The sequence below is a fragment of the Hibiscus syriacus genome, unplaced genomic scaffold (assembly GCF_006381635.1).
Source record: "Hibiscus syriacus cultivar Baekdansim isolate YM2019G1 unplaced genomic scaffold, ASM638163v2 tig00109925_pilon, whole genome shotgun sequence".
NCBI lineage: Eukaryota > Viridiplantae > Streptophyta > Magnoliopsida > Malvales > Malvaceae > Hibiscus > Hibiscus syriacus.
The window spans coordinates 99,565-113,889 of NW_024062531.1; the positions used below are offsets into that span (position 1 = coordinate 99,565).

The 14,325-nt window shown below is 32.9% G+C and overlaps 1 pseudogene; it reads left to right on the forward strand.

Annotated features, from left to right (window-relative positions):
- Positions 1–6,938, forward strand: LOC120210536 (annotated as a pseudogene).
- The last annotated feature ends 7,387 nt before the right edge of the window (positions 6,939–14,325 follow it).

Here is a 14,325-nt window from a genome sequence, read left to right on the forward strand (position 1 = left end):
TATTTGTTATTTTATTTTTTAAGCTACTTCACGTTCTCACCAGAATTTGATTCCTTGTTTGTATTGGAAATCTTGGTGGATTTACTTTCCAGGAAAAGTAAACAAATTTCCTCTTTTAAGTTTCCGATTTTCGCTTTTTTTTAGCTGAATCTTTGAGGAACAGTTTCGCGCGAAGTTCATTGTGATCTGCGGCTCCATTTTTAGATTCCGATCTCGTTTTGAATTCATTTTCGTGGAAAAATGGCGAAGCGTGGGTATAAGCTGCGTATCCTTGAGCTTAATTTTTTTCTTGTTTTGTTAATATTATTGTTGGAATGCGTAGCTTCATTTATTTGAGTCCTAAGGTGAGTTTTTAGCTTATATTGAATTTTGTATGAATTTCAGCTCAAATTTGTTTCCTTTTTGAATATATATATTTTTAATTGATTAAATCTCCCATTCCATGTTTGCTACTTTGGCTTTAGCTAAAACTATAAAGGAAAAAAAAGAACAGGATTGAAGTAATTAATCTTGGTTCTAGGAAAAAAAACTTAAAGCTTTTATAAAAGATTTGCTCTTTAACAGATAATGCTGGTCTGGACTCAAGTAGTCTCGCGTTGAAGAGAAAACTCTAAAAAAAGGTTGCTTCATTTCTTCTCTTCCTTGACAAAATGATTGTAGAAGAATTTGTGGCTCATACAACAAATGTGAATTGTCTAAGTATGGGAAAAAAGACATGTAGGCTTCTTGTTACTGGCGGGGATGATCATAAAGTTAATGTTTGGGCAATTGGGAAGCCCACTTCTCTGATGGTAAGTCTTTTATGCTGTCTCTCTTACTTAGATTATTGCCAAGTTTAGCTTCGGATGGTATCTTACATGGTAATTGCTTTTTGTTGCTTGAGATCACAATTTGGATTAATAGATGCCGATAAGAAGAGTATTCTAACGTACATGTTATTGTGTAGAGTCTTTGTGGTCATACTAGTCCGGTGGAATCTTTAGCTTTTAATTCGCCAGAAGTCTTGGTGCTCGCTGGATCATCTACAGGTGGGATAAAGCTTTGGGATCTGGAAGAAACAAAGAGTAAGTCTTTGATTCCTCCTCAGAAAACTATGTTAAGAGTACTTAAGTGCCTTCTCTATCAGTTAGATGACAAATGATAACAACACCATGGTGGAAAACTTGTTAGGCATAAAGAATAACGTGAGATAAGATATTTTGCAACTCCAGCACTTAACTTTCGAGCTTTCACCTGTTCAAAACTTGAAACATTTGTATCACTGGCTTTTGTTCCAAACTGAAATTGAGTAAGAATCAACTTGTAAAATGATTGACGTTGTTCTTGAAGTGTAGTGCTTCGCGGGCTTTCTGGACACAGATCGAATTGCATTGCATTGGAATTCCATCCATTTGGTGAGTTCTTTGCATCTGGTTCCTTGGACACAAATCTAAAGGTTTGGGATATCAGAAAGAAGGGATGCATTCATACATACAAGGGTCACACTCGAGGCATTAGTATGATTAGATTCACTCCTGATGGGCGCTGGGTTGTTTCCGGTGGATTTGATAATGTTGTAAAGGTAAATTAGGAACCATACCATAATCTGCGTTGAATGAGTCATCCATTTTTTTATCTAATCATTTCACATTTGAATACTGTCACTACTTAAAAGATATGGGATCTTACTGCTGGAAAACTCTTGAACGAGTTCAAGTTTCATGAAGGCCATATTCGCGCCATAGACTTCCATCCTCTTGAGTTTCTATTAGCCACAGGTGAGTCTTTGACTTCAGTACGAGTCAGTGGGTTTATTATAGTTTCATTTTCCTTTTTTTTCTGCATTGTTTGTCAATGCCTGCTTGATGAAAATTATTTTTTCAGGTTAAGTTGGAATAAACTTCCTTAACTTGCTTGCAATGATCAGATCTTTTTCAGTAAGCTTTTAACTATTAAGTTGGGAAAATGTCTTGGCAGTCCACGACTCCATGTCTCATGCATACATCATTTGTAAATATATTTAAAATTCACAGACTTCAAATTTGTTCCTTTTGACATATTGTACATGGAATGTGTAAATATTTTTGAATTGTTTACTATCTTGAAATCAGTATTTTATTGGGAATATCTTAATTGATGGTGACCAAAATTTTCAGGCTCAGCGGACAGAACGGTTAAATTCTGGGATTTAGAAACCTTTGAACTGATTGGATCTACGAGACCTGAGGTATATAAGCTTATTTGTCTCCAATATTCAAGCTAGAAGTTTGCTCTTCCTCCTCCCTTGATACTGTCCCCTTTCTTTTTCTTTTAAACCATTTTTTCCCTATGCCCAACCATCAAGCGATGTAGAATGGTAGGAAGACCTATTCTATCATACTCTTCACCTAATGTTTCTGCATTGGAGGCATATTGTATGGTTTAATTGACATAGTTACTTGTTCATGATCCAGCAAACTTTCCAAGCATGAGAAACATATTCTCTTACTTTAAAGGAAATGATAAAGAAAAGTCTCATTATTTATAATAAACCTTTTTCATTGTAAGTTTTATATGTTCATTCTTTTCAGGATAATGTTCGCTCAGTTGTCTTTCATCCTGATGGGAGAACCTTATTCTGTGGAGCTGATGATGGTTTGAAGGTTTTACCTTCTTTTGTAAAACCTGTTCGATTCTATCCGAATTAAGCAAAAATCTGAATCTTTGTTGTCATTATTGTAGGTTTATTCGTGGGAGCCAGTAGTTTGTCACGATTCTGTTGATATGGGATGGTCAACACTTGGTGACCTTTGCATCAATGAAGGCAAACTTTTGGGTTGTTCATACCATCGAAATTCGGTTGGAGTGTGGGCAGCCGATATTGCGGTATTTAATGCATTCTTTTCTTACCTTGCATTTCCGAATGTTGGTTCAATTTTGAACTGATGCCCTTTAGTTCTGAACCTGAGTGACAATTTATTGGTCTTACATTTCTTCCTAAATGCCTTGTTTTGCACATGTCTCAGCATATTGAGCCATATGGAAGAAACGACCAAACAGAGAAGAAATTTAATCTTGAGAGAAGTTATTCTTCGGTGAAAGCTGAGAGTGTCATGAGGTCTACTTTGGTATCACGACCCTTGTCTCCTGATTGTGAGACAAAGGATATAAAGAACATATATATTGATAGTAAGTTTGCCTTTTGGTTGTTTTTATTATTTCAACTGGTTGTTCTACCTATTGTTACTTTGTTGGCATGGCCAATATCCACCATGATTTTGGAGTTTGATAGCAACCCTGTTGAAAAATGTGAAAGTAAATTTAATTTTGACATGCAAAACTTTGTAAAAGTGCTGAAGCTATATTTCCTCTGACATGATGTTCCCATTTCTGTAAAAAGCTGCTAGCAGTAATCCTATTGCCACACGGAAAGATGGCTCTTTGAGTTCTCCAAAAAAAGTGTCACTCCCAGTGGATGCCTGTGAAATAAGTAATCTGGAAACAGAGAAGCCGAGTCCTGGAACAGAAGTTAATGTTAAATCTAATGGACAATCGGATAAAAGGTCTTTTATCACACCAAGTATTGTTCAACGGGAGAACCCTACTGTTAAAGACTCTAGCAATGCTGCAAAAGAAGCCATCACCTTTTCAAGGACAAAACCAGGCATGCTGCTCAAACCAGCTCATGTTAGAAGACCATCTGTCAACAAGTTCGAGGTTGAAAAGCTGTTGGCTGCAGTTGAATCAGGAACTCTTAGCAATATAAAAAAACGGGTTAGACAGCGAAAAGTATATGAACTCTCAAACCAGGCTTGTATCAGAAGATGGAGCTAGAAAATCATGTGATGAAAAGGATTCAAACATCAAGACTGTTGTAGAGAAATCTGAAAAGGTGTTATCGACACATACACCCCCTAATCAAGAAACTTGTAAGTTTTATTCTACACTTTTTTATCATTTCTTCTTAAGTCGGTTATACTTGTGGTAATTTATTTTGTTCGCTAGAGGTTGATGGTTAGTGATTAGTTTCTTCTTACATTGTCAGGTGATGAGTCCCTTCCTTGCATCAAAGATTCAAACTCGGTCAGAATTGTCAGAGGAGGTATGCTCTTACTTTCCTGCCAACTCTTTTGAGTATAAAATTGGATGTATTTTGATCCCTATATATTTCTCTCTTGGCAGTGGCTGTTGTTTCAGGGAGAACACGCTCTCTGGTTGAGAAGTTCGAACGAAGAGAGAGATTAAACAGCAGTGACGATCCAGTAACTAACAGTACTCCTCCCACTGTACCTGAAACAGATAGAACACCAGCCATAAAGGTAAGTTAATTGTATTTTTTTCCTCCAAATTAAAAATTTCAGTTATTGCATGATTCAACTATCAGAAAGTTGTCTAAACCAAAGCCGGAAAGACTTACATGTGCATGTACTTTTATGTTTTTCTGACTGATTTAAATTAAATTCTCATGTTTTCTTCCCACAGAAAGGAGAGACACAAATCTCTGAAACAAAATCAGTCTCTGTTGATGATGACAACCAGAGCGGAAGTCAAATTTCTAGAGTGGAATCAACTTCAAGCTGTGAGGGAAGTATTACTGATATTAAGATTTCTAAAGGGGAAGCAACTCCCACTTCTGATGTGCTCGTCACCGGAGATCAAATTTCTGGAGGAGAATTAAGCTCACCCCGAGATAGGATCATTACTGGAAACCAAACTTCTAGAAAGGGATCAACCATTACCCCTGAGAGGAACATAATTGGAAACCAAATTTCTAGAAGGGAATCAAACTCGGCAACTAGCGTCATATTTTCTGGAAATCAAACTTCTAGAAAGGATTCAAATTCGGCATCTAGTGGATCCATTACTGGAAACCAAATTTCTAGAACAAAATCAACCAGAAGGGAATCAACATCCATTGCAAGTGGGATCACTTCTAGAAATCAACTTTCGAGAAGGGAAGCAACCTGTGCTGATGATAGGAGTGGACCAAATGGTACTATTTCTACTGATGATCAAATTTCTAGGAGGGGATTGAATTCTGCTAATGACGAGAGTGTTACTATTATTGAAAGCCAAATTTCAAAGGGCCTAACAATCTCTTCTGATAATGGAAATATAACTGAGAGTCTACTGCAAATGCATGATATATTCTTAAGCACTCTTCGGTCACGCTTGACAAAATTACAGGTAAACTTAGCTGCCTGTTTATATATTCGGTGGCTGCATTATAATTGTTGCTAAAGTATTAAATTATTGAAAAACGTGAGGATATCTGCACAAACAATGAGTATAGAATATTATATCATTATTATGGTTTAGAAAACCTGTAGTGGGTGGCAAATTTAAGTTTAGTAAAAAGAACATGGGAAAGGAATCTCCATCATATTTCGGTATTTCGTTTTCCACTTGCATGAATTTATATATTTTTTCATTATTTGATTAGATTTCTTAATTGATTTTTTGATGAACTTATAGGTGGTGCGACATTTTTGGGAAAAGAATGACATTAAAGGTGCAATTGGTGCCCTGCGGAAACTGTCAGATCATTCTGTGGGTATTTATGAGAAAATTTCACGTGTGTTGATTTTTTTTGTTTTGAATGATGGTTACAAGTAGTGACTAAAGGCTTGTCATGCATATTTTCTCATACTTAGAGTCGACTACTTCTGATGCAGGTGCAAGCAGATGTAATCAGTGTTCTTATTGAAAAAATGGAGATCCTCACCTTAGATCTGTTTTGTGGCCTTCTTCCTGTGCTCATGGGCTTATTAGATAGTAAAACGGAAAGGTAAGTGTTGCAACGAAATTCTAGTTCTTGGTATTGTTAGTTATTGTACTCCATCCATTTCTTTCAAAACATAGCTTTTCATCTCATCAAGACATAAAATCCCATTTGGTCATGTTGGTGCAAACGTTTAAATAATCTGCATTCCTACTTATGATGTTCTTACTGATTTTTGTTCGTGTGATATAAATTTACAGGCACGTAAATATCTCATTGGAGATGCTCCTAAAGCTTGTAGTGGTATTTGGTCCAATGATACGCTCAACTGTATCGGCTCCACGTGGTGTTGGCGTTGATCTTCATGCTGAGCAAAGGTGTTATTATTCTTATTTATGGGATATATCCGCTTCTCAATTTCTCCTCTATTGTGGATTCGACAAAGCCGCTTATGAACTAATTGGCTTTGAAAATTTGAACGCAGGCGAGAATGCTGCAATCAGTGTTTTGTGCAGCTGCAAAAGATTCAGAAACTTCTTCCGCTACTCGTAAGGTTAGATGCTTAAATGATTTAGGAACATATAACATTTCGTAATCACAACTTCGTTATAACGATAACTCGATATCCATAACAGCAGTCTGCATATCATGACATTTATATGCTTTTACCCTCGAGTGATGGAACCTCAAGCCGCCTAATTGCTTCCTTGTTAAGTGAATATCCACAACGACACTCTTCGTTTTGTTTTTACTACAGGAGAGGTGGTGTGATAGCGAGATGTGCTCAAGAACTGAATCTAGTTCTTCAAGAATGACGATGAATGCTGCAACAGCACCAACTGTAAACCATCTTCCGCTGAGTGATGGAAAAGAAAAGGTGGCTGAGTTGAAGCAACTTATAAAAGATTCGAACGCCATAGAAGACCGGTTCGTAACTTTTATATCTTGGATGCGCGATTTTGTTGTCACCTTGCATTTCCTTCTCTGTCGGCTTTTATTGGTACCGGGATGCTAGCTTGACTGAGTAGTGGTGCTCGCATCGTAACTGATACATCTTGAAGATGGAAGAGGCCAGTCAGCCATCTTGTGAATCCCAGTGTCCCTGGTACTACACGAAACCTTTTCTTGCATTTCTTTTGATTGAGTATAGCGTTGTTAGTAATCTCGTTTGTAAAAAATGTAAGCATGTTCTAATGCAAATATATGTGTACTCTTCACCTATAATATATTCAATGAAATATGTGAATTCCTTGATGCCCCTTTTCTTCTGTTTTTACTATTTAAATATTTTAGTATTAAAACATTAGTAATCCACCAATAAATATAGTTAGACTTTCGAGAATTCAAATTCAATCTTTAAAGATGATATTTGTAACACCTATTTCTCGTATATATTACCGCATACGAGTCCAGAATATCTCATAATTCTTTTAGTACATTCCTTATTCAAAAATCAGTAAAAAAAAAATCTCCTAAAATCAATCAATTATTATTAAATATTATAAAATATTTCGTTTCGATAGCATTAAAAATTATTTTATAAAAATACTAATCAGCAAACCATTATTCATAAACAACAATAATAAGTATCATCTATTTAAACCAGATTCAAACATATTTATTTAAAATATCATAACCATATAGTATATATGTCAACTAGTACTATCAATATTAAAAGAGATGTCATACTGATTTGTAATTCATCAAACCATATATAAGATATTCAATGTCTAACCAAGTTTTCAATAAAAGCTCTTCGTTCGATCATATCAATCAACATGTATGTTCACATATTATTTCATATCTCAATCCATTGTATGAATTGAGAATACATAATACAGAAATCACATGCAAATGGATCATTTACGGTTTAACTACCTTATAAACAATTTACACTTTTAATGTCATAAAACTCATTTTCAATTAAATCAATCAATTAGTACATTTTCATTTTAGATCAATCATGTGCCTTTCACTTTATTCATTTCATAGTATGTATCATTCACTTTCATTTCATAGCCCAATATAACCCACTGTAAAAACAAGATATTCGAGTCACACGAACATATACATATAACGCACAAGTATTGTAGAACACAATATCAATGTGTCAATAATAAGGAATACATCGCATCATCATCACATTCGTGCAGGCACCATTTTCATATACGTGCCATAAAATGTATTCCTGGTACTTTAGCACCACCGTCACACAGACATCAGACACGTGCTAAGTACCATATAGTAGCACCACCGTCACACATACGTTAGACATGTGCTAAGTTTCATATAGTAGCATCATTGTCACATAGACGTCAGACACGTGCTATAAGTATAATGCAACTGCTAGTAGCACCACCGTCACATAAGTGACATCAGACACATACTAAATATAATGCTTCAACTCTTAAGCATGCCAATTATACATATGGCTCTCAATGCATTTACGATGGACATTTTCATTAAATCATATATCATTCATTTATTAGAATCTTTTCAAACATCATTACAATCAAGTATCATATATCATTCACATATCATACTCTTTTTAAATAATAACAAAATAAAGTATTGTATAATATATATTTTCTCAATGCACATACAGTAGCCTACTCCATCAAAATCACATATTATTTAAATATCAAAGTATTCATAAACACGAACATATCAAAATATCATATAAAAATACAATGGGCGGTTCATACCCGAAATTATTCATAAGAAAACATTAAATATAATAAAACAAATTAAAATCATTTTCTTTTCAAATCATTCGAGGTTGACTCATAGCAAGTATTCTTCACGTCTTTCTTATAATAGTATAAGTAAAATGCACTCACTTGGAAATGCCTCACTAGTAACCTTACTTGGCGTTTTCAAGCTTTCTTTGATCTTGACTTTGATCACAATCTTCATGTTCATCATTTATACATCACATACATTCCAAAACATATATTAGTATCTTACTAACATAGGCAAAATCTAGTAATAAAATTCATAAAAATTATATCGATACTAATTCAATACTAAATCCATTTCAAAACGTCAATGCTAACCATAACACTTAAACTATAACTTCAATCCTCTTATCATTCATGTCAACTCATAACTCAATTAATAATTTCAAATTCCACCATCTAACCATTAAAATGAATTCTTTTAAAATTCTTCTCAACATTTTCAATTTATTCAAAATGGTCCCTTTCCATTTAACTTCAATTCCAAGCATCCAAAAATATAATCAAGCATTATAATCATACATTTAAACATTACTCTTCAACTTCTATTCCATTTCTACTTCAATTCTAAAATTTCTATATTCTGACAACTTGCACTACCTTTAAAGAATCATTATTATGTATTAATCTATAAACTGGAATTTAATTCCGTTTGTTCCATTTGAAACTAGATTCAAATACAAATCTAAACATATAAAGCAATCCTTCTAATTCGACTTGTACAATTTTATAGTGAATTTTCTAATCCAATTTCCAGAATCTGTTTTTAGCAGAATTTGTTGCCCTGTTCTCTAACCTATCATCGATAAAAAATTCATATTTTTCATTATACACTTCGAAATCAATTTCCGTTTATTTTTTAAAAAAAAAGTAGATTGAAATACTAACACACCGGTATAAAAATCACCTCCTAATCATTTTTATAGAATTTCTAGTGATTTTTCAAACAATTTTTATAGCATCCTAAATTTCTTCACTAATTCTTACAACTTGCACTTTGGTCCTTAAACTTTAACAAACTTCCAAATTGGTCCAAACAACTTTCTAAAGCTTGCATAATCATCCATTCATCATGTCTAACCTCAAAATAATTTTTCACAATTTTCCCCTATAAACTTCATCTTGGTCGAATATACCATAATCACTTTGACTTGATTTCCAACTTGATTCAAGTATAAATTTAACTTCTAAACATCATTTCCAATGTTTTACAATCAAATCCTTATCAATCTCAATTCAAACAATCAATTTCATCATAAACCCTAGCATGGTCGAATATAGTATATGCATTTCTAGGTGGTTTTAATCATCGTACAAGCATGAAAATGATTCAACAACATCATCTACATCACAACACATCCTTAATTAATCAAAACCTAACCTCCCCTTCATCCATATATTTCAAGAACATAAGGTTTTAAGCATGAAAATCATGAACAAAAGGCACCAAATGATAGAAAAGTTCATGTAGATCAATTTTGTATTTCATGATTTCATCCAAATAAATTGGCTTGAAAAATCAAAATAATTTTTTTCTTACCTTGGCATGGCTCACGACAATGGAGGGGAAAGATAAACAAATCTCTTGAAAATTCTTCATATTTCCTTATTAAATAAATGAATTAAAAGTTCATTTAATACAAAATTACCAATTTACCCTTAAAATTTAAATATCTTTACCAAATTACCCTTAAAATTTAAATATATTTACCAATTTACCCTTTAATTTCATGATAAATACCAAATTACCATGATTTCATCATCCCTTACATCAACATAGTCAAACATAAACACATCTTCCAATTTTCCCTTGCAATTTTCCAAAAATTACAATCTAGTCACTTAAATATGACGGTTCATATTTAACATGGAAGAATCAACTTAAATCCAATGATCCATATTAAATTCTTCAAATTTAATTCATGTAAATGACACTATTAACCTTACCTTATCGTCATTCAAAATATCTTAAAAATCCGATTCGATCTGATTATTCGAATTTCCCCCAACTTTATCGCTTTATAGCTTTTAATAAAAAAATACGTACGAAAAAATCTGAAACCCATATTCTTGGGGTGAACTATTCATTTACGGGCCCATATTACATAACTTTTTAAAATTAAACTTTGGTCCCTAAAATTTTCCCAAGTTTATAATTTGGCCACTAAAATTTCAAAATTTACATCTTGGCCACTAACTAAAATTTTGGGGTATTACAATATTTTTCGTACCCTCAATATTGATATCTTTATGAAAGTCCATCTTCGGAACGCTCAATCTCTCTGGGATGGAGGTATGTCCGACACATCCCTAACAAGCAATCGACCGATCTCATCATAGTGCTAGCAGACAGTTTACGAATTAATAAGATAGGTTTATGATGATCCTGAGGTCACTCATCGATATGTATCACGTTTTAGCCTCTGGAACCACTATAATCACTTGGTATTAGGGCCATATATAAGAAGATTCATTATCTTCTAGGGAGGACGAACAATCTCTTGATTTCATCTCCCCCTCTTAGGAGAAAGGAAGAGAGGTTTGGAGTCTCATTTTTCGATCATTGTCACTATCCATCGACTTTCTAGTTAAATAAGAAAGGATGAGTCGTCGACGTTCTCAAAAACAATATTATTTTGAGGATATTCATCAATTTCGAAAGAGTTGGACGTTTAGTTTTATGTAGGCCTTAGGTTAGAACATATACCAGGAAAGCCATACACATATCATTCCTAACATGTCTTTTCGAAGGGTCAGCTCCTTCTTCCTGAATTATGAGAGCCATATCATTTTCCTTTCTCCTAAATTTTATATCTTCACAGTCCATTAAACAATTTTGATAATTAAAGAAAGTATTGTTCTTCTAATTTTTAAAGTTGTTAAGTTCGAGTAGTTACGTCTGTATAAATTGTTATCCAATTTTATCCAATTTATACTTGCACTTTGGTCCTTAAACTTTAACAAACTTTCAAATTGGTCCAAACAACTTTCTAAAGCTTGCATAATCATCCATTCATCATGTCTAACCTCAAAATAATTTTCACAATTTTCCCCTATAAACTTCATCTTGGTCGAATATACCATAATCACTTTGACTTGATTTTCAACTTGATTCAAGTATAAATTTAACTTCTAAACATCATTTCCAATGTTTTACAATCAAATCCTTATCAATCTCAATTCAAACAACCAATTTCATCATAAACCCTAGCATGGTCGAATATAGTATATGCATTTTTAGGTGGTTTTAATCATCATACAAGCATGAAAATAATTCAACAACATCATCTACATCACAATACATCCTTAATTAATCAAAACCTAACCTCTCCTTCATCCATATATTTCAAGAACATAAGGTTTTAAGCATGAAAATCATGAACAAAAGGCACCAAATGATAGAAAATTTCATGTAGATCAATTTTGTATTTCATGATTTCATCCAAATAAATTGGCTTGAAAAATCAAAAGAATTTTTTCTTACCTTGGCATGGCTCACGACAATGGAGGGGAAAGATAAACAAATCTCTTGAAAATTCTTCATCTTTCCTTATTAAATAAATGAATTAAAAAATCATTTAATACAAAATTACCAATTTACCCTTAAAATTTAAATATCTTTACTAAATTACCCTTAAAATTTAAATATATTTACCAATTTACCCTTTAATTTCATGATAAATACCAAATTACCATGATTTCATCATCCCTTACATCATCATAGTCAAACATGAACACATCTTCCAATTTTTCCCTTGCAATTTACCAAATATTACAATCTAGTCACTTAAATCCGACGGTTCATATTTAACATGGAAGAATCAACTTAAATCCAATGATCCATATTAAATTCATGTAAATGACACTATTAACCTTACCTTATCGTCATTCAAAATATCTTAAAAATCCGATTCGATCTTATTATTCGAATTTCCCCCCAATTTTATTGCTTTATAGCTTTTAATAAAAAAATACGTACGAAAAATCTGAAACCCATATTCTTGGGGGTGAACTATTCATTTACGGGCCCATATTACATAACTTTTTAAAATTAAACTTTGGTCCCTAAAATTTTCCCAAGTTTATAGTTTGACCACTAAAATTTCAAAATTTACATTTTGGCCACTAACTGAAATTTTGGGGTATTATAATATTTTTTGTACCCTCAATATTGACGTCTTTATGAAAATCCGTCTTCGGAACGCTCAATCTCTCTCGGATGGAGGTATGTCCGACACATCCCTAACAAACAATCGACCGATCTCATCATAGTGCTAGCAAACAGTTTACGAATTAATATGATAGGTTTATGATGATCCTGAGGTCACTCATCGATAGGTATCATGTTTCAACCTCTGGAACCACTATAATCACTTGGTATTAGGGCCACATATAAGAAGATTCATTATCTTCTAAGGGAGGACAAACAATCTCTTGTTTTCATCTCCCCCTCTTAAGAGAAAGGAAGAGAGATTTGGAGTCTCATTTTTTGATCATTGTCACTATCCATCGACTTTCTAGTTAAATAACAAAGGATGAGTAGTCGACGTTCTCAAAAACAATATTATTTTGAGGATAGTCATCAACTTCGAAAGAGTTGGACGTTTAGTTTTATGTAGGCCGTAAGTTAGAACATATACCAGGAAAGCCATACACATATCATTCCTAACATGTCTTTTCGAAGGGTCCGCTCCTTCTTCCTGAATTATGAGAGCCATATCATTTTCCTTTCTCCTAAATTTTATATCTTCACAGTCCGTTAAACAATTTTGATAATTAAAGAAAGTATTGTTCTTCTAATTTTTAAAATTTTTAAATTCAAGTAGTTACGTCTGTAAGATACGTGTGCGTTATTAATAATTAAAAAAATTATGAACATACATTGTATTATTATCGCTCCAAACTATTTAAAAACAATTATATTTCATTCACTTTCTTTTGGATTTTGCTATTATCCAGTAGTGGATCGCAACGTCGGTTGTTTTTTTTACACCATAAGGATTAATTTTATCCAAAGAGAAATACACGTGTTACAATGACAAGGACAAATTAAATCCAATTTTTCCTTCTTTGGTATTATTTACCTAAATAAGCCTTCAAAAGGAAACCAAATGTACAAAAAGGTCCAATTTGATTGTTCTCAACATGGGTTAAACTCAATTTGTTAAATGCAACACAAACAATTATAGATGCAAGTCAAACATCACTAAGTGTTTATTGTTGGGTCGGGTCACAATTTTACTTTTTGTTCTTTATTCTGTGAATTCAGATACAGTAAAGATTTTTTTTCAGGGACCAAATACATAATTAAACCTTCTTTTGTGCATAGGTTTATTTACAATTAATACTGCTCAAACAATTGCAACAATAATCAAACATTATAAAGCATTATTGACTCTATTATGAAAATTAAGGGACATGGACGAATTAGTCTTTGTACTCTTTTATGTTAGTACATGGACTGATTTTTTTTTATATTGTCTTGTATTATATGGATCAAGATTGGTATTACGAATAATGATGAATAATATATTATAAAATAAGAAGAAGAAAAGAAATATACATAAATTTTATATGAAAAATCTTTACAAGAGAAATAATAGGTAAAAGAGGAAAAACTTACTATATCGGGACAAAAAACAAGTAAAATAACAAAAGACATCCAAAATAATATTGCGTCATGTCATAAGGGTTTCGCGGTCGTACTCGATCAGATCAATAATGAATTTTAACCTTAAATTTGTCGATTTAAGGACCTTTACCTATAACACGAGTCTTTATTTATTTATTTATTTTGCACCAAACGAATTATACTCTAAACTTTTTGAACAGAACCAAAGTAAAGTTTAAGTCACATTCTCTAACAATTGAAGTTTTTTTTAAAAAAAGTACATAATTTAAATTTGA